The sequence below is a fragment of the Heloderma suspectum genome, chromosome 11 (assembly GCF_057233095.1).
Source record: "Heloderma suspectum isolate Gila_16-S chromosome 11, 16-S_ref, whole genome shotgun sequence".
Classification (NCBI taxonomy): Eukaryota; Metazoa; Chordata; class Lepidosauria; order Squamata; family Helodermatidae; genus Heloderma; species Heloderma suspectum.
Genome location: NC_139468.1, coordinates 26,745,173 through 26,768,666, shown reverse-complemented (window position 1 = coordinate 26,768,666; position 23,494 = coordinate 26,745,173).

The following is a 23,494-nucleotide window of genomic DNA, read 5'->3' as shown; positions in this document are numbered from 1 at the left end:
GGTAAAGACATTTTTATTCCAGTAGGCTTTTCCCTGCTAAGTATCATTGGTTTCATGTAAAGGTTTTTAGTTGGAAACTCTGGCTTTGTTGTAGTCTAATGTATTTTTCCTGTACACTGTCCAGAATAGTGCATCGGCATTGGAAGGGCAAGATAGAAATCTATAAATAAATAAATCGGTGGGTGTGTTTACAAGTGCCTTTACAAAAAGAGTCACAATGGTTTGTCCCAGTGTTGTTATTTCAAAACTACTGGCATCCTGATGGGCCCATGAGATCAGGGCTGGCTTCAGAATTGAGGGTCCCTTGGCAAAGTGCCCTCAGGTAGATCCCCTACTAGGTCAGTGCCCTCGCCTCACTGCAGGGCCAGCCCTGCTATTAGGCAGAGTGAGGCAGCTGTCTCCAACAGCAGATTTGGGGTGTCATGGAAGGGCAGCAAATGCTTAGCTATTTAATTTATTATTATCACATTTTTACTGCCAGGAAGTGGAAGGTCCTCATGAGATTTTGTGTTTCAGGTCCCCAAATAAATAGGCCGGCCTAAGCTACTTTGCCGCAAGACATTCGGGGGGGGGGGGGAAGGTTCCTCTTGCTGCTGTGCCTCAGACAGCAAAGTGACTTGGGGCAACCCTGCCCAGAGGACTTACCTGGTGGCAGCAGCTGCAGCAGTACTCTGACCATTGCCAGAGTACAATTCCCTTTCCTACAATGGCTTGAAGGGAAGCTACATTAGGTGCAAGGGAGGCTTGTGGCTCCAATTTTGGCGGGGCAGTGTTTTCATTCTGGGTTTAGTTAGGACCAGTTAGAAGGCTAAAGCAGCCATCCAAGGTGCTGAAACCTATCCCCCAAATGGGACCAGAACCTTGGATAGCTCCTTTAGCCTTCTGGCTGGTTCTAACTAAAACCCAGAATGGAATTACCTAACCCAGCCTCCCCTGGTTAGGTGCATGGTTGGAAATAAAGACTGCAGGTCCAAGTCCTGACTGGAGCACCCCAAAAAAGTTGTTTAAAGAGAGAGGGGCAGGCGGGCATCATTGATGGACCCCTGCTAGAGTGCCAGATGCCAAGCAGCTGCCTGAGGAAGCTGCACGCTGGCGTCCAACCTCCTCGATGCAGAGACAGTCAGTGTCACCTCATTAAAAAAAGGGCATCACAGAGCTGGGAAAAGGTGCAGAAAAGAGCAAGCCAAGGGATCAAGGGGTTGTACTGCCTTCACTGTGAGGAAAGTCTATAGCATTGGAGGTGTTTTAGTTTTTTTGGGGGGTGGGGGGAAAGAACACTGAATTGAGAACATAAAATCATACTACAAAGGGAGAGAGATTTTTCTGAAAAAAATCTTCCTCTCTCATAGCATCAGAACTTTGCAGTAAGTTGGCCATATGTCCCCTTTTATAGAGACCAGTTCTTTATTTGGAGGGTTGCCAGAGGACCATCCTCATCCTCTCTTTGAAGGGCTGTCCCATCCAAATCTGGTTTAAAGATGAAGAAAAAGGGAGACCAGGGGCTCTGAAGTCATCCATGAAGCACCCTTGGATGGTAGACTGAACGGTCAGGCATAGGGATCACCTCATCAGACTTCCCCATTATGAAATTGTTAAATTAGAATTTAAATTAGAAGTGTCATGCAAATCAGTGCCCTCTTTTAGGGTGATGCATTTAACTCTTTTTCAATGATGCATAAGTGACTACCCTACTTTGGGGGGTGAAACACATGGAGATTAGATTCAGGAAGGACAAAAGAAACTACTTCTTCAAAAAGACCCAGATAATTAATCTTATGCCCTTCCACTGCTGTGAGGATATGGCGTTGGCCATTAGCTTCAAAGGGTTTAACAAATAATTTTTCAAATTTAGAAAGGAGAGGTCTTTGTGAAAATGTTTTGATTTGAAAGTCAAAAAGAGCCTTCAGGGGCCACTGAATCCTAGATGTTGAGGGGCAACAGGAGAGTTATTGTTAGGGACCCTAGAGAAATTAGATCTTTACAAATTCCAGTATGAATTGACCTGATCCTCACCACCTGAACTAATGCTTTATTTACTGAAACTGGCAGATGAGGTGGACTGATCTGTCAATCTTGGTCTCACTGAGGTTGTTGGGGGAGGTGGCTAGGTCAAGATCATTCCATCATGTTTCTGCACAAGCATGAGATTTATTTTAATTAAAAAAAACCTGTATGGAAATGTGTGCAGTTTTGTAGGATGAAATGGTGGCTGCCAGGGGAAAAAAAGGCAACTACCAGTTGGAGCTGCCATTTTTTTTCTGGTAGTCACCATTTTTTCCTCACAATGGCAGAAAGCATTCACTAAAGTTTGTTCTCCTGCCCCAGTGCAGGAGAAACTTTTCAGAAAGAGAGGAAAGAAGAAATTGAAACAAAAATGAATGTGAGGACAAAATGGATGTTTAACAAACCAAATGTGATTTGAATGAATGAGTCATGAAATGAGATCCTTAATCGTGAAAACAAAACTAATTGTGAAAGAGAAAAAAGTCCTTGCATAACTCTGGTTTTATTTAGCATGCCACAGTGGAGGCTGATTGCTCCGATTTTGGTGGGGCTGTGATTCCATCCCAAGTTTTAATCTGAACCAGTCAGAACTCTAAGGGTGCAATCCTATGGGGATAGTTGGCCACCTCCAAACTCGGAGGCAACCGACTATCCAATCCAGGGTGGGCGGAATATGGAGGGGATCTTCTTCTCTGTGCTCTGCCTGCCCTGAATTTCTGGCTAGACAGCCAATTTCAGCTGTCTACCCAGGGCATCTCTGAGTGTGTGTGTGGGGGAGGCCAGACGGCACATAGGAAGTGTCATAATGGCCCTTCCGCCATCCCCTCACTGCCCTGCCCCCAGGAACGTCCCCTTTTCGGCTGCCCTGTGTTGCTCTTATGAGCGCAGAGCCTGGGATGAACCACACCAGCTACAAGGTGGTGGAGGAGGGGGAGGGGAGTCAGTTTTCTGAGAACCAACCTTGGATTGCAGGCTCTGAGGTTGTTTCCCAGAAAATGAAAAATCCTATGGCCATGTAGACCCTGTCTAATGGCCATAGGATTGAATCTTAAAGGAGCTATCCCAGGTGCTGAACCTATTTTGGGTATAGGGTTCAGCACCTTGGATAGCTCCTTTAGCATTCTGGCTGGTTCTGACTGAAACCGTGGAAGGATTTATAGCCCCACTGAAATTGGAGCCACCAGCCTCCACTGGTAGGACAGGTGTGACAGTCCTTCCCTACTGGAAGCAATGATGGGGGTAAAGACATTTTACTAGGGATGTACGAAAGGCACTTACCTTTCGTGGATTATGTTTATGGTTGGGGGGGAGGCGTTCCGTCCCTCCCCCCGGAATCCTCGCTGGAGGGGGAGGTGCTCCGTTCCTCCCGCCCCCTGGAATCCTGGCTGGCTGGCCGGCTGTGCTCCGCAGGGATTCTGCGGAGCCTCCGGCCGCTGGCTAGCAGGGACGCAAATGGCGGCGGCCGTAGCCGCCGCCGTTTGCATCCCTGCAGTCAGCCGTGATAGGCTACGTAAATGTTTACGTAGCCTATCACGGCTGACTTTAAAAAACAACAACAACAACAACAACGCGTGTACGCAAATGGCAGCGGCCACGGCCGCCGCCATTTGCATTCCTTATTTTGACACGTCTTAGTCTACGTAAACATTTACGTAGACTAAGACGGCGAAAATAAGGGGAACGCAAATAGCGTAGACGCTACGCTATTTGCGTTCCCCTTATTTTCGCCGTCTTAGTCTACGTAAATGTTTACGTAGACTAAGACGTGCCAAAATAAGGAACGCAAATGGCGGCGGCCGTGGCCGCCGCCATTTGCCTATGCGCGTTGTTGTTTGTTGTTGGTTTTTTTCAGTCAGCCATGATAGGCTACGTAAACATTTACATAGCCTATCACGTGTTTTTTTGTTTTTGTTTTTAAACTGGAAATGGCGGCGGCAGCCGGTCGGAAGACTGGCCGCTGCAGCCGCCACCGCCAAACCGCCGCCGGAGCCGCTGCCGGAGCCGCCGCCGCCAGGAAGATCCGCCCAAGGTAAGTCTCGTCCTGGGGGGGTGGCGGGGGGGGGGTGGCAGGCCGTTCCGCCACCGATTTCAGGGGGCCGAATGTGCTGGCATTCGGCCTCCCCGAGATCCGTGGCGGAATTTTCGTACATCCCTACATTTTACAAAGCACATGTTTTGCATGCAGGTCAGGACTAGGCAACCTGGTGGTCTCCAGATGTTTTTGACTTCATAATCCTTGGCAGTTGGCCATGCTGCCTGGGGTTTATTAGAGTTATTGTCCAAAACATCTAGATGCAATGCCCAGCACCTCCAGGTATCAGTCTCTTAGCAACAAATGTGGGAAATCTTGGCAAGGCACTGCCAATCAGAATAGACACCATTGGGCTGGATGGACTAATGGACTAGTAGAAAGACACTTGATAATTTTTTGGATAAATCTTAATCCTCCCTCTGCCCAAAAAATACTACCTGGCCAGGACAGCAGCATTACTTATGTGTTTGCATCCCTTGAGTATGCAGGGTTTTTTTTAATTTCCAAAAACAATAAGAAAAAGGCATAACAGAGAGAGGCTATCGTGTTAGGAAAAAAGAGTGCTTGTAATTGTATATTGTGGACGTTATCATTCCAGTATATGATGAACAGTGGCCATTTTTTCTCCTGTAAAGTGATTATCTATTTGACATCCCTTTCTGATTCATACAAGGGTTGATTAATGTGTCCAATTATACAGAAATCCGAGTCTCTGTGAAACCAGTCTTAAAGGAGTGGGGGGATCTTTCCTTTCTAATAAAAGATATTGCTAATTTTGCTGCTATCCATAAATCGGTCAGCCTTTCCATGTACGTGGTCTCTACAGTGTCTTTTAAATATTCAAGTCAAACATACAGTGGGCCTTTTAATTTATTTATTCTGTATTTATTTGCTTTATTTATGCATATCTCACTTACCCATACTCAGAGCAACTTTGCAGAGTCAAAATAAATTAAAAGCTGCTGTCTCTATCATTTTTTAGTAGAGTTGGAATATTTTGCATTTTAGCATGCTATTGTTATATAACCTCCCCCCACCCTTAGAAACATGGTTGAAGGATAGTATCTATTTTTTAACAAAACTTACCAAAGTAAACCTTCCAATATCAAAGTAAAAACAAATCCTATATTAAACAGGGAGGGGGTAACCATGTGCTGGGAATCCCTTGATGATGCCCTCTGTATCATGTAAGGTAGCCTTATGTCCTCTTTTACAGACAACAGTCCTCTATTTTGAAGGCATCCTCATATTTAGTGGGCAGTCCAGTCCAAGTCTGGTTTCAAAATAAAACCAAAAGGGAGGAAAAGCTGGGTCTTAAAGATCATAGAATCATAGGGTTGGAAGGGGCCTACAAGACCATAGAGTCCAAGCCCCTGTTCAATCCAGGAAGCCTGATTCCCACATGGTCTCCAGGGCTGACTCTGCTTAGCTTCCAAGATCAGACAAGATCGGGTGCATCCAGCCATGCTCATCAACAATTAACACCAGAACAGGCACACAAGTCACCTGGCCAAAATCTTCCACACTATAGTGAAATGTACTGTATTCTATTTAAATTAGACTGATTGTTTCTAAATTTGCATCTATACATAAATTAGCATATGTAAATGTTATGCAGATTGGTGTCCTCTTTTTTAGTTATGCATTTCCCTTTGGGGGGCTATTCATAAGTGGACACCCTACCTGCATGCCAACCAGGGTGGAGTCCTCTAGTAATCCGTGGGAGGCTGCATTCATGGCCAAATGCCCCGACAACATCCCAATTAGGGATGTATGAGAATTTTGTTTGGGTTTGGTTTTACTTCCAATGTGTCCCTTTCACAGTCTTGAACATGAACGTGAATGGGAGCACAATTTTCCAGAAAAGCTTGCAAGTCCCTGACTTTGGTGTTGTGTTTGAAAAGTTTACTTAAAAAAAAAAAAAAAAGTGCATTTTTAAAAGTGTGGGTTTTGTTTTTGTTTTAATCTGCACTTTCATGCTTTAGACTATGGGGTCAAAATGCACCTTTTGGGTGTGCACTTATAAAAAATGCACCACAAAATACACACTTCCTCAGGTCGAAAAGAAAGAAAAAAGCTTGCATTTGTAACAGGAATGAGATAAACCAAGTTCAGAAGTGAAAATAGGAAAAACTCAATGAGGTCAAACCTTACTGATTCTCCCATTTCTAATTGTGACTGCCCCAGCAGCAGAACCACGGACAAGGTGAGCTGGAGGGAGAGCAGGATGACAGGGGGCCGTGGCTCCATTACTACAGAGATGGCGGCACTTCCTGCCCTGCCAGGAAGCCTGGAGGGCATGTGGTCAGGGGACAAGGTTCTCGTCAAGCCTGTAGCTGGCTCTTCATAAGCCAGCCAGGGCCCAGCCAGAGTGGATCAGACAGCCACAGAGCTCCCGGATAGCCCACGCAGAATGGGGGATAGTGGAAGTAGTGAGAGTCTGGGGTGAGGGCATTCAGTCCCCCTCCTCTCTCACAACTGAGGCTGGGTGGTGAAATGAATGAGCCGTGTGGGAAGCTGCACTAACTACTCATCACGCAGTCTTAAAGTTGCTTCACCTCTTTACTGAGGAAGAAGCCCTCTATTAAAACCACACTTCGGGCAGTGATGGTGGTGGTAACTCCCTGACACCTTTTGTGGAGGCTAGGGGCGGGGGCTCAGACAGCATCCTTCAGCAATGGCAGAGTGAGGCTTAGACTGGTGGTGACAGGTCCTGGCACTCCAGGAGTAACTAGCAGCCAAAAAAGAAAAAAAAGGGGGGGAGTGAGGGTAGAGGGACTCCAGATGCTTAAAAAGAAATTTATTCCAGGCCTAGAAATTTCTTTTCTAGCATCTGGATTCTCCCCGCCCCCTCTATTTTGCCTGCTAGTGATGCTGCCCTGTTCTTGTGTTTGTTTTGCAGGAGTAGCTAGTGCCGCATGCTGGGAATCCATCAGCCAACCTGGAAGCCAGCAAGAGGCTGCTAGGATGTCAGACAAAGGGGCAAGGCCAGGACTCAGTGGAGGCTGACTGAAATCCCTAACTGGCTGTCATGCCAGCCAGGTGGAGACAAGGAGAGCTGAGTGTTTTGCCTGAGGAGGGAGCCTGGAGCCCAGGGGAGGTGAGAGAAACATAGCAGGAGTGAGGGAAAATAGAGGAGGCAAGTGCAGGAGGAGGAGAAAAATGGGTTGAAGGAACAAAAAGGCTGGGACAATTATGGGGAAGTGGTAGGAAAGACAGAGGAAAAGGAAGAGGAAAAGGGGAGGAGGAAAAGGAAGAGAGAAAGGGAGGAAGGAGAGGAAGGAGAAAGAGAAAGGAGAAAGAAAGGGGAAAGGGGAGGAGGAAAAGGAAGAGAGAAAGGGGGAGGGGGAATGTGAGAAAGAGAGTCTGGTTGGAGGAGTGATCTGGGAGGAAGAAAAACTCAGATTTATCCAAGAAGGAAATGAGAGGGAGGCCACTTTAAAGCAGGGGTGATGAACCTCTTTTCAGGGCAGGGCCAAAGATACCAGCCTATTTTTTCTTTAGTCTCTTACTGTGAGTAACTAAGCCTTATGAGAGGCATTTCAACCATTTCAACACACACAAGCTAGGAAATAATAATTGGCCATCAGGGGAAAGGAGCCACAGGGCCAGAAGCAGACCCTAGGCATGCCAGAATGATTTGGGCCATGGGCCTGAGGTTCAACAGCCCTGCTTTAAAGAAACAATTCCTTTGCACTACTTATCTGAGGATCTTGAAGCCAGAGGAGTGCTGAACCTATCCCCTCGCTGCCCCATCCCCAGGAACGCCCCCTTTTCGGCTACCCTGTGTAGACCCTGTCTAGTGGCCATAGGATTGCACCTTAAAGGAGCTATCCCAGGTGCTGAACCTATTTTGGGTATAGGGTTTGGCACCTTGGATAGCTCCTTTAGAGTTCTGGGTGGTTCTGACTGAAACCTGGAATGGATTCACAGCCCCACTGAAATCAGAGCCACCAACCTCCCCTGGATTGAGGTTCCCTGCTCCCCAAGACAATCAGACGATCCTATGGAATTCATGAACCAACTACATCAGAGGTAGCCAAGCTGGTGCCCTCCAGACTTTTGGACTACAACACTTATATGCCCCAGCTAGCATGGCCAATTTTCAAGGCTTATGGGACTTGTAGTCCAAAACATCTGCCAGGTACCAGGTTGCCTACCTCTGAGCTAGATACTGTGGATAAAGGGGATGGGAACGGTTGTCACCTTCATGGCCAACTTGTGGGGAAAGGATGAACTAGAAGGACTCTTGGTCAGAGCCCAACAGGCACTTGCTAAAATGTTCTTCTAATCGGCCACTTTTGCAAAGGAGAAATAATTCTGCACTTAACGATTTTAATAACATTTCATGATCATCGATATTATTTAGGTTCCTGATGAAACCCTGAAAACAAATATATAAACATATATTTTATATGTTGATATAAACAAAAACAAAATAAGTAGGGTTTAGTTGTAGTTATAGTTGCACTTGCAGAAGAAAGCTAGAAATATGACCACAGTATCTCCTAGACCCAGAGAAGACAAATACGGGCCTCATTTAAAACAAGGTCTTATCATTCTGAGCTCAGCCAGTTGATTTTTCTCACACATTTTAGCTGCTGCATGCGAGAGACGCTTAGCTGTTTATTTTACTACAGTTCTGAGCAGTCAGTTCAACCTGAGCATCAGTTGGAGAGAGATTCTTGAAATGCTCCTAGCAGCTTTTGCTAAATTAAGTGAGATGATTCACAGGGATATGGGGCATGTAAAGAAAATAATAATTGCTGTGTTTATGCATCAGGTTTTTCACAGCTGCCAAGAGCGATGGAAGAGTCTGGGATGGATGCATGTGTCCCTCCTCCCGCAAGTGTGCCTGGAGCCCAGCACTCCTCCATTACTCCAAGCGCTCATGCGAACCATGCTGCCTGTGTTGGCCTACCAGCTCCATGGATTGTGGAGTTCGTGGAAAGGGGTGTGTTGGTCTAGTGCTGCAGCAAGGTTTGAGGCCACAATGATTGGTGCGGGCTCAAGGGTTTCTGGTTTGGAGGTCCCCAGCATCTCTGTCTCTGTGGTCTCTGGTTCCATGGTGGTGCTCAGGCTCGGTGCTCAGGCTTGGTTGGTGCCACTGGTGTCTCAGTCCATGTCCAGATCATTGCTGGAGTCCAGGGTCATGACATGCCTGACCTCTTATTCCACATTGCACCTTTTTACACTCATTATTCACTGCAGGAAAGTTAAATCCCATCAAATCACCTTTCTTTAAAGAAGAATTAAGAGAAAATTAAGAAAAAACACACACACTTTGGGTTAGAAAGAGCAGTTTGTCCTGTGCTCAAAAGGAAAGTTCACCTCCTGCTCAGGGGGGCGGGGGAGAGAGAGATTGAGAGAGAGAGATTACCCTTCCTGTTTTTGCCACCTTGCTCTGTTTTCGTATGAGGGCTCAAGCCAGTGGAGTCTGGTGGCTCCATTTTTGGTGGGGCTGAGATTCCATTCTGGGTTTCAGTCAGAACAAGGCAGACCATTAAAGGAGCTATCCAAGGTGCTGAACCCTAACCCCCAAATAGGTTCAGCACCTTGGATAGTTCCTTTAGAGTCCTGCTTGGTTCCGACTAAAATCCAGAATGGAATCACAGCCCCACTGAAATCAGAGCCACCAGACTCCAGTGGTTCGAGCAGAACCCAGGCTTTTGTTTAGAATAAGTTACATACCGTATGGTGCTCAGAAGTTACATACGCCAAGGCTTCTCAGTTCCAATGTTCCCCCATCAAATCTCTTCCTCCTGGATGTTTTCAGGTAACAAGCTGTATAAGAGCTAGGAGTAGCTTGTTATCGACCAGCTTGTAAATAATAAGCTGTCCAAAAGTGAGGGTGATGGCCCTTTGATAATTTATAATGAATAAACCCTGCAACCCCAGTGTCGTGCTCCAAAACCAGACTCCTAGATCAAAAGCAGATCCTTGAAGAAGAGCTCCCTGGTACCTTCTCTACTTCAGGAAATCCATACCCTAACCTCATTTCCCTTTCAGATTCTGTCTCCTCTCTGAACAACAGCTACTTGTGTGCCTCAGACCAAAATGTTATTTCTACTTCGGTCTCTTTCCCCAACCTGATCTGGTTTATATTGCCCTCCTAGTCCCTTATGTGTGTTAATTTCCTCCACCTTCCTATGTCACCTGCATGCTCCTCCCCCTTCACCTGATCTTCCCTATCTCCTTTCCTTTCTGTAGACCAACTAATTGCTGGTTTCATCTGAATGATGCTCATGTACTCATTCTGTCTATTTTTGTAGCAAAACACATATTTGAGAACTCTAAACTCTGGCTCATTGTCTCTTTACTCCTTTCCCCAAGTTGGTGCCCTAATCTCTTTGAGTTTAAGTTAGAGGTCCCAACACACATTGTTTGGGTAAATATTAGGGATGTGTGAATCAGCAAAACATGAACTCGCCGAAATTCTCCAAATTCCATGTCAAAGCTTGTTCTGACTGGAGTCCATACCAGATTGCAAGCTTTGCTTTTTTATTTTCATATGAAAATCTATGCATATTTTAATCTATTTTTTCTCAAATGCATGCATCAATTGTACACATTCTTTTCTGATTGATTAAAATGTATATGTGCACATTTTTCAAAAGTATGCATTTTTAGATGCATTTTTTCAAATGTACACATGCTGTCTAATACATGCGGGGGTGGGGGGAGGTCCATTAATCACTTTGCAAGCTTGGAAATGTATGAACTTCAACCACAGATTGTGTCTCAGTCTGTGTTTGGTCTGGAAAGTGCGAACTGGGTAAATCCCAATTAAAAAATGAACTGAAACAAATTTCTCATACATCCCTAGTTCTCATGCGTATGGTCATATACACATAAACAAAGACACGGGGTAACATAATGGTCCAGAATGGCTGGAGGCTGTTTCCTCAATGGGAGCTAATCACAGAATCATAGAATAGTAGCGTTGGAAGGGGCCTACAAGACCACTGAATCCAACCCCCTGCTCAAGGATAAGCTGGAGATCTCTCTGGAGGGCTTTGAATGAGGGAGGCTATAAGAACTTGGAAGGTGACACAGCCTTCTGCTTCCCCAGCTAAGAGGAAAGGGGAATGGTGAATTGTGCATGGGAGGCCCATGTGAATTGAATGGGAGACCCATGCGAATTGTGTGTATGACAAAAGTAATGGCAGTTTTGGGGAGGGACAAACACAGCAAAGAGAGTGAGCCGGCAACTAAAGGCGTTTTTGTCTGAGCATCTGATGTGGTGTAGAACAGGGGTGGGGAACATCTCATTGTTATTAGACTCCAGCTTCCATCATCCCTTACCAGTGGCTATGATGGCTAGGACTGATGAGAGGTACAGCTAGGGATGTCATGTCAGAGAAATCCGCAATGGAATCGACTGAGTTCAGATTTCTATGCATCTGACCAATGGAATCTGCAGCCGTTTCCAAGTTGCATGGATTCCATGGACTTGCACACTTAAAAAAAAAAACCTTCCAGAATTGTACACAAATTTAGTTGTAGAAAAATACATAAAATAAAAAACCCACTGGCTGAAAATGTGCATTTTCCCCATAGGCTAAAGCATGAAAATACACATTTTGGGAGGGATTTGTGCATTTTCACAAGTGCAAATTTGCGCAAATTCAGAACATTGGGGAAAAATCCAGTTCCGCCAATGAGTGGGACAAAAGGCACCTGACCATCTGCGAAACACAGACAGAACTGATTTTACAAAATCTGTACATCCGTTGTTGCAGCCCAACAGCATCTAGAGGGCCACACATCCCCCACCCCATCCCTGGGGCAGAGGATCTATTACCTGGTAGGAGTGTATATATTCTTGGCCGTCACCTATGCTCTACTTGTACATTTGCAAAAAAATCAACATCAAAATCAAATATTACAAGGATGTATCCAGTGTGCTCTCTTCCAAAGGAAACCAGAAGTCAAACAGCACTTCCCCTGGAACTTCTCACCATTTGAGGATGTGGGGAATGCATATGTGATTAAAAGCAAAGCTCCAGACCTCTGTCTCTTTAAGAATTCTCATGTCTGCCAAAGACTCCTTCCTCCATAACAACAAAGTGGCATACGCTTTACCTGAATACACAAGGGAGCGTCTGGCAAGGAGGGAAGAGTGACATCTCCTCGAGTTTACACCTCCTAAAGTTACTTCTGTGGGCTAAGCAAGCTGCTAAGAGTTGCTATTCTATGTACCTGTTGGACCTGGCAAACAGCCAGGTGCCTAGCTGATTAGATGTTTGCTTTCCCCCCTATCAATCATAGCCACTCTGGAAGCCAGCTTATAAATGGCGCAGCCTTTTTCATTTTCCTTAGTCTCAGTTTACCTTGAGGAATCTCTGCCTGCTCCCTGCAAGGACAAGTCCCATGCCCCCTGCACATACAAAGATGCTGCGTTGATGTCCGTTATATGAGTGTAAGACAGGCATAGTCAACCAGCACCAAGGAAGGCCCTTGGACACCTTTCTTGCTGCCAGTTATTCAACGTTAATAAAATAAATGTTAACTATCACATTTAAAATACAGGCCTAGGAATGTACCGTGTAGCAATTGTGATAGAATACTATCTCCATGCTTGTTCTTTTATCTCTACAAGTAAAAAAAAGGGGGCTAAATATCCTTTTTTTCTTTTCTTTGTTTTTAATGAAAGATAAAAATGGAGGGCCCAGAATATCTCCAAGGGGAGGATTTGGGGGAAGTATCTTTTCTCCTTTCAAGACAGAATGCTGAGGAAGCTGTGACTTGAAAGACAACAAGCTGGGGACCTTGCTTCTTTGATCTGTCCCTGAGAATGGCAAATGCCTTAGGCTAATCAGCTGTTGGGAGATTTCTGCCACCCACCGTGCCTTAATGTGATTCGCCTAGGGGAAGGACAGGTGGGAGGGGGAGGAGGAGGAGGAGGAGGAGGTGACACGGCTAGTAATTGGCTATCAAGATTCCCCCAGGGCAGTAACTGATCAGGTCAGGTGTCACATTCATCTTGGACCACTATCAAGAAGAATTACAGCAAGGGTAGCACGAACACCGAACGAACACCGTCAGTTCCTGACAGGGGTGTTAACTTAGCCAAGCACTACAGAACTCATCAGTAATAGTTGCTGCCACTGTGACACATGGGAAGTATTGATTCTGTTGCTGGTGGAAAGAGGCTCACACCACACAGAAGCTGGCACCAGTGTGGTGTAGTGGCGAGAGTGTTGGACTGGGAGTTGGGACATCCGGGTTCTAATCCCCACTCGGCCATGGAAGCTCACCAGGTGACATTGGGCCAGCCACAGACTCTCAGCCCAACCCACCTCACAGGGTTGTCGTTGTGAGGATAAAATGAAGGAGGAGGATTATGTATGCCGCCTTGGGTTCCTTAAGGAGGAAAAAAGTGGAATATAAATGAAATAAAAAATAAAAGAGCATTTCCACCAGAGCCAGAGTGGTGTAATGGCTAGAGTGTTGGACTGGGACCCTGGAGATCATGGTTCTAGTCCCCATACGGCCATGAAACTCACTGGGCGACTTTGGCCCAGTCACTGACTCTCACACTAGCCTACCTTGCAGGGTTGTTGTGAGGATAGAATGGAGAGGAAGAGAACCATGTAAGCTGTCTGGTGTTCCTTGCACAAGGAAAAAAGATGGGATATAAAAGCAATAATAAATATATAATACATGCCGGTGATGGATGTATGATCAGACTATGGACTTCAGTTGCAGAGATTGCAGCTGTGGAGGGCTGCTTGAAGAATTTGTGAATTCCAGTGTGGCTCCACCTGAGCAACGCCTCCCTGACTAACGCGCGGAGTGGAAAGTAAGTACTGTACTACACTGGATCAATGATCTGACAGGAGAAGACAGCTTCATGCATCCATTCAAAGAGGTGGTGCCTATTTCTCTGGTTATCTCTGATGGATGCTGGGCAAGCCAACATTGGGCTGCTCCTACTTAGGAACAGATAGGGATGTCAGAGAATTTCGCCATGAATCTCGGGGAGGCCGAATGCCAGCGCATTCGGCCCCCCGAAATCAGTGGCGGAACAGTCTGCCCCCCCGCCCCCCCCCCCCCGGGACGGGACTTACCTTCGGCGAATCTTCCGACCGGATGCTGCCGCCACCATTTCCAGTAAAAAAAAACCCAAAACCGTGATAGGCTACGTAAAGATTTATGTAGCCTATCACGGCTAGATTTTTAAAAAACACCGTGATAGGCTACGTAAATGTTTACGTAGCCTATCACGGCTGATATAAAAGGAAAAAAAAACGCGCGTACGCAAATGGTGGCACGCATGGGCGCCGCCATTTGCCTACGCGTGTTTTTTTCTTCTTCTTTTAAATCAGCCATGATAGGCTACGTAAACATTTACGTAGCCTATCACGGCTGACTGCAGAGACGCAAACGGCGGCAGCTACGGCCGCCGCCATTTGCGGAGCTGGCCGGCCAGGATTCGGGGGGGGGGAGGGACGGAGTGCCTCCCCCCTGGCCAGAATTTCAGGGGGAGGGACGGAGCGCCTCCCCCCCACCGTGAATGTCACCCTTCGAAAAGGTAAGTGAGTTTCGTACATCCCTAGGAACAGAGGAAACCACCTTATACTGAATCAGACCATCCGTCCATCTAGGCAGTGGAAGCTGGTGGCTCCAATTGCGGTGGGGCTGTGATTCCATTCTGGGCTTTAGTCAGAACCAGCCAGGACTCTAAAGGAGCTATCCAAGGTGCTGAATCCATTTTGGGCATAGGATTTACAGCCCCACTGAAATTGGAGCCACTACCCTCTTCTGTATTGATGTCAGTATTGTCTACACCAGGGTTGGGCAACCTTTTTTTTCTATCAAGAGCTGCATTCCCTCAGGGGAAATCTGCAGGGCGGGGAGATACTGGTGATGGGTGGAGCCAAAGCTAGCAGTAGGCAGGGCCAGAGTCAAAAGTGGGTGGGCCACCACTTCCCTCTCCCTCTCCCTTTCTCTCTCTCTCTCTCTCTCTCCCCCCCTCTTTCTTTTCTCCCCCCCCCTTCTCTCTCACTCTCTCCCTTCTCTGCCCAGGAGGCTGCTTGGGGAAAGCCAAGTTGTTCTTCTCATAACTCTGAATGGACCTCTCACAGAGGGCTTTTGAAATGATGATCATAAGAACAGCCAGCCATGCTGGATCACAGCAAAGGTCCATCTCATGCAGCACTGTGTTCACACAGTGGCCAACCAGCTGCTTGTGAGAAACCTCCAAGCCAGGACATGGGTGCAATAGCAGCCTCCTGGTTGTGGTCTCCAGTAGGGATGTACGAAAGGGACTTACCTGGTCCCGCAGCTTGCTTCGCAGTGGGGAGAGGCGCTTCGGTTCTCCCCCCGAAGTTCAGGCCGGGGGGGGGGAGGCACCCCGCCTCGCCCAGCCAAAATTCAGGCTGGGAGGGGAGGCGCCCCGCCTCACCTGGCTGAAATTCAGGCCGGGGAGAAGCGCCCCGTCTCCCCGGCCGCGAAATAAAAAAGTAAAAAAAACAAAAAACACACCCGTGATAGGCTACGTAATGATTAACGTAGCCTATCACGGCTAGATTTCCAAAGTCAGCCGTGATAGGCTATGTAAATCGTTACGTAGCCTAAAAAAAAAAAAAAAAAGCGCGTACACAAATAGCGGCGCCCATGGGCGCTGCCATTTGCGTTCCTTATTTGGTCCCGGTAGTCTACGTAAAGATTTACGTAGACTATGGCGAAAATAAGGGCAACGCAAATAGCGTTTTAAGATAAGGGCAACCCATGGGCACCGCCATTTGCGTACGCGCTTTTTTTTTCTTTTCTTTTTTTCAAAGTCACCCATGATAGGCTACATAACGATTTACGTAGCCTATCACGGCTGACTTTGGAAATCTAGCCATGATAGGCTACGTTAATCGTTACGTAGTCTATCACGGGTGTGTGGGGGTTTTTTTACTTTATTTTGTAATGGCGGCGGCGGCAGCCGGTCGGAAGACTGGCCGCCGCTCCCAACGAAACGCCCCCAAACTCCCGCCGGGACCCGCCGCCGGGAGGGACATTCGAGGGAGGTAAGTCCCATCCCGGGGGAGCCGAGAATTTCACCAACAATTTCGGGGGGCCGAATGCGTTGGCATTCGGCCTCCCTGAGATTCCTGGAGAAATTCTCCGCCATCCCTAGTCCCCAGTAACTGGTGTACATAGGCATAGCAGAGGTAGCATGTAGCCATCAGGACTAGTAGCCACTGATATCCTCTATAAATATCAGGAGCTGCCCCTTTTCAGCATGTAACACCTTTGCTGAGGGAACTGCGCTGGCTGCCTATTCACTACTGGGACAGGTTTAAGGTTTGAGTACTCATGTACAAAGCCCTAAACAACTTGGGACTCGGATACCTGAGAGAGCGCCTTCTCCCTTACCAACCCGCCCAGTCACTGAGGTCACTGGAGGGCTTGCTCCTGGTGGTTCCACATGGACCTATGGCCTGATTGGAGTCCACCAGGAGAAGAGCCTTCAGGGTGGTGGCCCCTTTCTTTGGAACTCCCTCACATTGGAGGTCAGGCAGACACCAACACAGTGCTGTTTCCGGCACCTCCTGGAAGCAGCACTGTTCCTGGAGGCATTCTTTAATCGACCAGTCACAGTTTTTATTGGTATTCTGTTTTTTAAAATAGCACAATTTTAAAGTGGTGTTTTAATCTTTTTATCCCTTTACTGTTTTATTTCTTGTGTTCACGGCTTCAGAATCCATTCTAGATGTGGTGCGGTATATAAATATTGTACGTAAGTAAGTAAGTCAGTAAGTCTAAACTGTCTAATCCCCTTTTAAAGCCATCCAAATTGGCAGCCATCTTGTGGAAGCAAATTCTATAGTTTAGCTATGCGCTGTGTGAAGGACTTAGGCAGAGAGACTCAGGTTGCTCACCCCTGGTCTATACTAACTGACAACAGCTCTCCAGGGTTTTTCAGACATGAGCCTTTTCCAGTCCTACCTGGAGATGCTGGGGATTGAACCTGGAACTTTTTGCATACAAACCACAGGCTCACCCCTGGTCTATACTAACCTTAGTTTATACTAACCCTGGTCTATGCTATACTATGTTATACTATACTATCCCTGGTCTATACTGACTAAGGTTGCTCACCCCTGGTCTATACTAACTGACAACACCTCTCCAGGGATTCAGACATGAGCCTTTTCTAGTCCTACCTGGAGATGCTGGAAATTGACCTAGGCCTTTTGCGTGCAAAGCAGGGGCTCAGCCACCAACCTCTGGTCCTTTCTTGCAGCTGGCTCCATGCTCTCTTTCTAGTTTCTAAGACCTGCAAGCCCAATAGGCGCTTCTACAAATCTTTCTGTTTTGGAGCTGAAATGGGATCCCTGCCCCAATGGGTGATTTCACCTTAACAACTTTAAGCAGTATCAGCCAGGTGAGCTCTCTAGAATTAAAAAAAATACATTAAAAGAGAGACACCTTGCCGGTTAATTTTAAGCTCTCCTAGCCTTCGGTACAGCACAAAGCCATTTATTCCAAATTGCAAAATGGTCACACGGCTGTTGTTGTTTTGTAACTAAATCTCCAAATTGCTACTGAAAGGCGGGGATGCAGGGGAACGTGTAATGAACATGGTGAGAGAAACCTCCAGAGCCTTGTTCGTTCATTACCTCCAGTCCTAAGCAGCTGAGGCTGCCGAATGTATCGGCCTCTGCGATATGCGGCACCCGAGAAACTGGGCTGGGGCTGTTCTTGGTGGTTTACAGCCACTGGCTCAGGAGAACATATGCTCCTTTCAAGCATCTCCATCCAGAGTCCACTGAAGCTTTAGATTTCACCTTTCATTTCAAGTTCATTGAGAGAGCACAACTAATCTGCTTTCCAAGTGGGCAGGAGGGGAAGGGAACACTGGCCCATTCGCCTTTTTTAAAGGAAGGAAGGGTAGAAGGGTGAGTGATTTTCTAAATTCTGTACCCAGAGAGAAAAATATCATGTCTACATTTTACTTTCCTCTGCAGGCATCAAATTGCTCTTCAGGTCCTCTACACACAAATTGGTGCTCTCCGGATGTTTTGGACTACAACTCCCATGATCTCTGACCATTGGCCATGCTGGCTGGGACTGATGGGAATTGTAGTATGAAACATTGGGTGGGAACCTGGTTGCCTACCCCTGCTCCATTGTAGGTACACACACACACACACACACACACACACACACACACAGAGTTTACATTCTTCCTTGCTCCTGGCCTATTTCTTCTTGTCTTCCCAATACAGAGCCTTTTGTCCCTTTCATTCCCCCCGCACCTAAAACATAAAGGACAGTATGGACAAAAATCTAGCCTTGGGGCTTGTTTTGGCAAATCTACTCTTGGCAAAGAGAAACCCACATAGATTGGCTTTGTATGTATGTATGTATGTATGTATGTATGTATGTATTTATTTATTTCCATCTTGGAAACCATCTATTGGTTAAACCCTTGATTGCTGCTAATTCCCACATGGGACATAATCTACCAGGATATTCTCCATTGCATGTTCCATTAAAATGAGTGGGAGCTAAGCAAAAGTCCTAACTGGGTAAGCATCATTGTCCCTGCAACTTTGAAATATCAGGCTGGTGCTATAACCTGTTAATAGATCTGCTTGTTGGGAGTAACTCAGTGTATGCTAAGGTTGTGTTTTGATGGCCACCAATTTGGATGGCTTTAAAAGGGGGTTAGACAAATACCTGGAGAAGGCTATCAATGTCTACTAGTCCTGATGGCTCTATGTAACCTCCAGTACCAGAGGCAGTATGCTGGTGTGTACACCAGTTGCTGGGGAACATGGGTGGGAGGATGCTGTTTCACTCATGTCCTGCTTGTGGGTTTCCTGTGTGTAGCTTGGTCACAGAATGCTGGTCTAGATGGACCTTTGGTCTGATCCAGCATGGCTCTTCTGATGTTCCTATGGTGGGGTGGAGTCAATGCTACCCTTCCATTGGAGGAATTATTTTCTTCTTTTTGAGTTCTATTCTGTTTCTATCTTTGTCGTTGCCCATTGTCACACTCCACATATTTAGTTGTTGATGAGTGCCTTCTCATAAATAAAGCCTTCCAGTACTCTAACAATTGTACTTACTTTCCTTTTCCCTGAATTGCTGCCAAATAGTATGTATCTTGCTGGTCATTTAGGATACAGACATTGATCAGTATTCCAGGGAGTCTGCCACAAAAAATAGTGGGGGTATAATGATTCCCATTATTGTCTGATCCAGATCTAACATTTGGGAGGTAGTGAAGACCTGGACTATATCCACCCCACAGAATTAAATCATTCTTAATGCTCATCCCCTTCTCTCAGTGTTCCGGTCAGTGCAGTGTGGCTGAATCCAGGAGTTGCCATTTTAATTTCCCAGAATGCCCCGGAGTGATGCATTGTGGGAAATTAAAATGGCAGCTCTCAGCCCAGAAACCCAGTGCTGATTGGCCATTAAAAAAAAAAAATTAAAGTGGAGAGGGGCAGGGCAAATGTCAGTTGTGAGCCCTGCTGTGGCACAAGGGACCCAGAAGCTGCCTGAGGATGCCTCACATTGATGCCAGGCCTCTATATGCCAGTTCACACAACACACAATTTCCTATCCAAAGGAACCCTGATTGAGAAAATAAGCAGCAGATGTGTTTGTGAGAACATGATTACCTCAAAGCCAATACAAATCTAAATTAGCTCTCAGTCAGTTGAGTTCAGTGTGAAATTCACTGTCAGACAGAAACTTAGATTTGTTTCTATAGGTCAGGAGTAGGCAATGTCTTGGCACTGGTGGGCCACATTCCCCCCCCCCGCCCCAAATCCACCCGCAGTTGCACTCCAAACAGTGGAGGCTGGTGGCTCCAAAGTCATGGCGCAGTGAATCTGCTCTGGGTTTCAGGCAGAACTCCAAAGGAGCTATCCGAGGTGCTCAACCCTTCCCCCAAAATAGGTTCAGCACCTTGGATAGATTCTTTAGCGTTAGAACTGGTTCTGACTGAAACCCAGAGCCCATTCACTACCCCACTGACACAGGAGCCACCAGCCTCCACTGAACCCAAATCTACTGCTGCCAAATTTGCTACCAACCAAGGTGGGAATATGTGGCAATTCTGCACGGAAATAAGGCACACCTTTTTTGCTGCTGCCATGGCCAGTTCAGCAGCAGTGATGGGGGCAGGAGAGCCACAAAAACAGCCATGGGGGTCACATGTTGCCCACCCCTGCTCTAGGTTAATTAACATCCAATAAGAAATGTGGGATTGTGTGTATGCCATGCAGAAGCATGCAGGGCCCTTTGTTTCATTTCCAGGACTTGGGCTCTATGATCCACTTCTATAATGCAATCATCTTATGAACACAATGGTGAGTTCGCCTTATGGCCATCTAGGGACTAGCCTTATGGCTCTGTCTGTTTCGATGCTAAATAGAGCAGTAAGGAACAGGACTCAAAGCAAGGAAGAAAACACAGGCTTCTAACCATTGCCTGAAACAGCATTTCTTTGGGAAATGATGCAAAGGGCTTCAACGCCACCTCCCTGAGCCATGATACTGCAAGGGCTGTAAAGGTCAATAAAACTGGGTGAGATTAATCCAAAACCTTTTCCGTGTTGTTATCACAAGTGTTCCCCAAGCTGTGCCTTATTTATCACTGGTTCATAACTATCTTTATTTACATGTATGATAGTGATTTTATTATTGTCGATGGTATAGATTTTATATCCTGTTTATTTTTATGTATCGGCTCTATACATTAGCAATTAAATTGGTGTGTGTCCCCCAGCTGCCCTGGAAATCAGAGAGGGCCCACCAAGGAGCATATTGCCCAGGGTTCCCTCAAACCTGAAGCTAGTCCTGAGTTTTCCCCTTACAAATCCAGTATTTTTACATTCTTTTCAGATCTTGATCTGATCTTCACCATTGCTGCATTGGAGAAAAATTCTCCTGCTTTGTCACACTGGGGCCATGATCACACAGCAAATAGGTAATCTGGAACTATATTTAGGATTTTTGCCAATAGGTTCTGAATTCAAAGAAGCAGAAAGATATATATTATTCTTAGAACGTCTTCATCTCAAAGAGGTTGGAAGGAGCTTATTTGAAATAGTTCAGCTTGATCCATGTTTATTTGGAAGTAAGTCTGACTGTGCTCTGTCCCAGTGGGGCTTGTGTCTAACTAAGCATGGCATGAGATTGCAGGGGAAACATGATTTGATACAGTGAATACTGCTAGCAGCAGCAACATATTGCCAAAACATAGAAAAATGTCCATATCTGCTGCTGCCGCCGCCGCCGCCACCACTACCACCACCAGGCCTTCCCTGTAGACTTCTGCCTGGCAGACTGCCAGTCCCTGCAGGACCAGGCCCCCAGGTACCCAGCCAGCTGTGCTGCTCCACCTGCCCCTCCCTGGAGGGGCTACATAAGCTGGCTGGCTGAGGTGGCCTGGGAGAGCCAGGGCCTGCAGGAGAGGCTACCACCACCCCTGGGGAAAAGGCGTGCCTGCCGCCGCCGCCGCCGCCGCCACCACCACCACCACCACCAGGCCTTCCCTGTGGACTCTGGCCTGGCATTATTTGTAAGGGGATTTTTAATTGTTTTTTTGTTTGTTTGCTTGTTTTTCTGGGGGATTTTGTTGCGTTTTTAGGGGTGGGTAGCCTGCCTGATAGGTGGGAGCGAAGGGGCATGTGTCCACCTGATGGAGGCAGTGGGGGGAGTGTTGGGGGCCAGAACATACCGAGGCTGGGCGGCAGGCGCTGGCAGAGCGCTAGGAGCAGGCCATGCCAGGTAAGGGGAACAAGGGAGAGATGTATAATATCTGTCCCCTGCTCTGGGCCTGTCCAGAGCCAAAGGATGGCTGGGGAGGTGTGACCCCATCTTCTGGACTTCATTTGCTGCTCTGCAATGCCAGGTCTGTTACCCAGAAAACCTCCCTCATCCATGACATGATTCTGGATGAGGGTGCAGACCTGGCATGTATTGTGGAGACCTGGCTGGCCGAGGCTGCTGCTCCAACCCTTGCAGCCATGTGTCCAGCTGGATTTTCGTATGCACAGCAGCCGAGGGCTGGGGATCGGGGAGGGGGAGTGGCTGTTGACTACAGAGAGTCCTTGGTCTTCACCAGGCCCCCTCTCCAGGAGACCAAGGTTGCTGAGTGCATGTACTGGAGGTTGGGCCCGAAGGGCAGTCTGGGGATTCTGCTCGTGTACCGTCCACCCCGCTGCACAACTGACTCCCTGGCCGAGGTGCTGGAGGTGGTCTCTGATGTGCGTGTACAGTCCCCTAACTTATTGGTGTTGGGGGACTTCAACGTACATTCAGAGGCCATCCTCACAGGAGCACCTCGGGACTTCATGGAGACCATGGCCTCCTGGGAGCTGCACCATATTCTAACTGGGCCCACCCATGTAGCCGGTCATGCACTAGACCTTGTGTTGGTTTCTGGAGAAGCGGGGAGTGATCTGGAAGTCGGGGGTATACCCCCTTGTCATGGTCAGATCACTATCTGGTGACATTGGACTTCTCGGTTCCACAACCCCTCCGCAGGGGTGGAGGACCCATTAAAATAGTCCACCCCAGGAGTCTTATGGATCCAAATGGATTCCTGAACGCGCTTGGGGATTCTCTGGGGCACACCAGCGGCCACTCGGTCGAGACCCTGGTGGGTGGGTGGAATGCCGCAATCACTGGGGCATTAGATCAGGTGGCTCCAAAACGCCCTCTCCCCCTGAACAGGGCTTGGACTGCACCATGGTTCAATCCGTGGTTACAAGCTCTGAAACAGGAGGTGAGACGGCTAGAGCGCCGGTGGCGGAAGTCTCGCTCCAAAGACGATCAGACACAGGCTAGAGCTGTATCTTCAGCCTATCACGTGGCGGTGAAGGCAGCAAAAAAGGAATATTATGCTGCCCCATCGCATCTGCAGAGTGCTGTCCCAGGAGGCTGTTCCAAGTGGTCCGGAGCCTGGTCGGTCCTGTGGCTCCGGAACCACTGGAGCATTCTAAGGCCTCCTGTGAGGCCTTGGCAAGGCACTTTGCAGATAGAATTGATCAGATTAGGTGTGTTACTCTGCACGCTGTGGATACAGTTAGTGAGCAAGAGGCAGCCTGTGGCAAACCGGTTTTGTGGGATCGGTTCCAGCTTCTTCCTCCTGATGAAGTGGACAAGGTGCTTTCATCTGTAAGGCCGACCACCTGCTTACTTGATCCTTGCCCATCTTGGCTCATTATGGGCTGCAGAGAGAGACTGGGTGAGGGGATCAGGGCGGTGGTGAACGCCTCCCTTGAGGAGGGAGTGATGCCATCAGCCCTCAAGGAGGCAGTGATAAGACCGCTCTTAAAGAAGCCCTCCTTGGATCCTCAAGTTCTGAACAACTTTCGCCCAGTCTCAAATCTGCCATTTTTGGGCAAGGTGATGGAGCGGGTGGTGGCGGTGCAGTTGAAGGCACACTTGGAAGAAACTGATTATCTAGACCCATTTCAGTCGGGCTTCAGGCTTG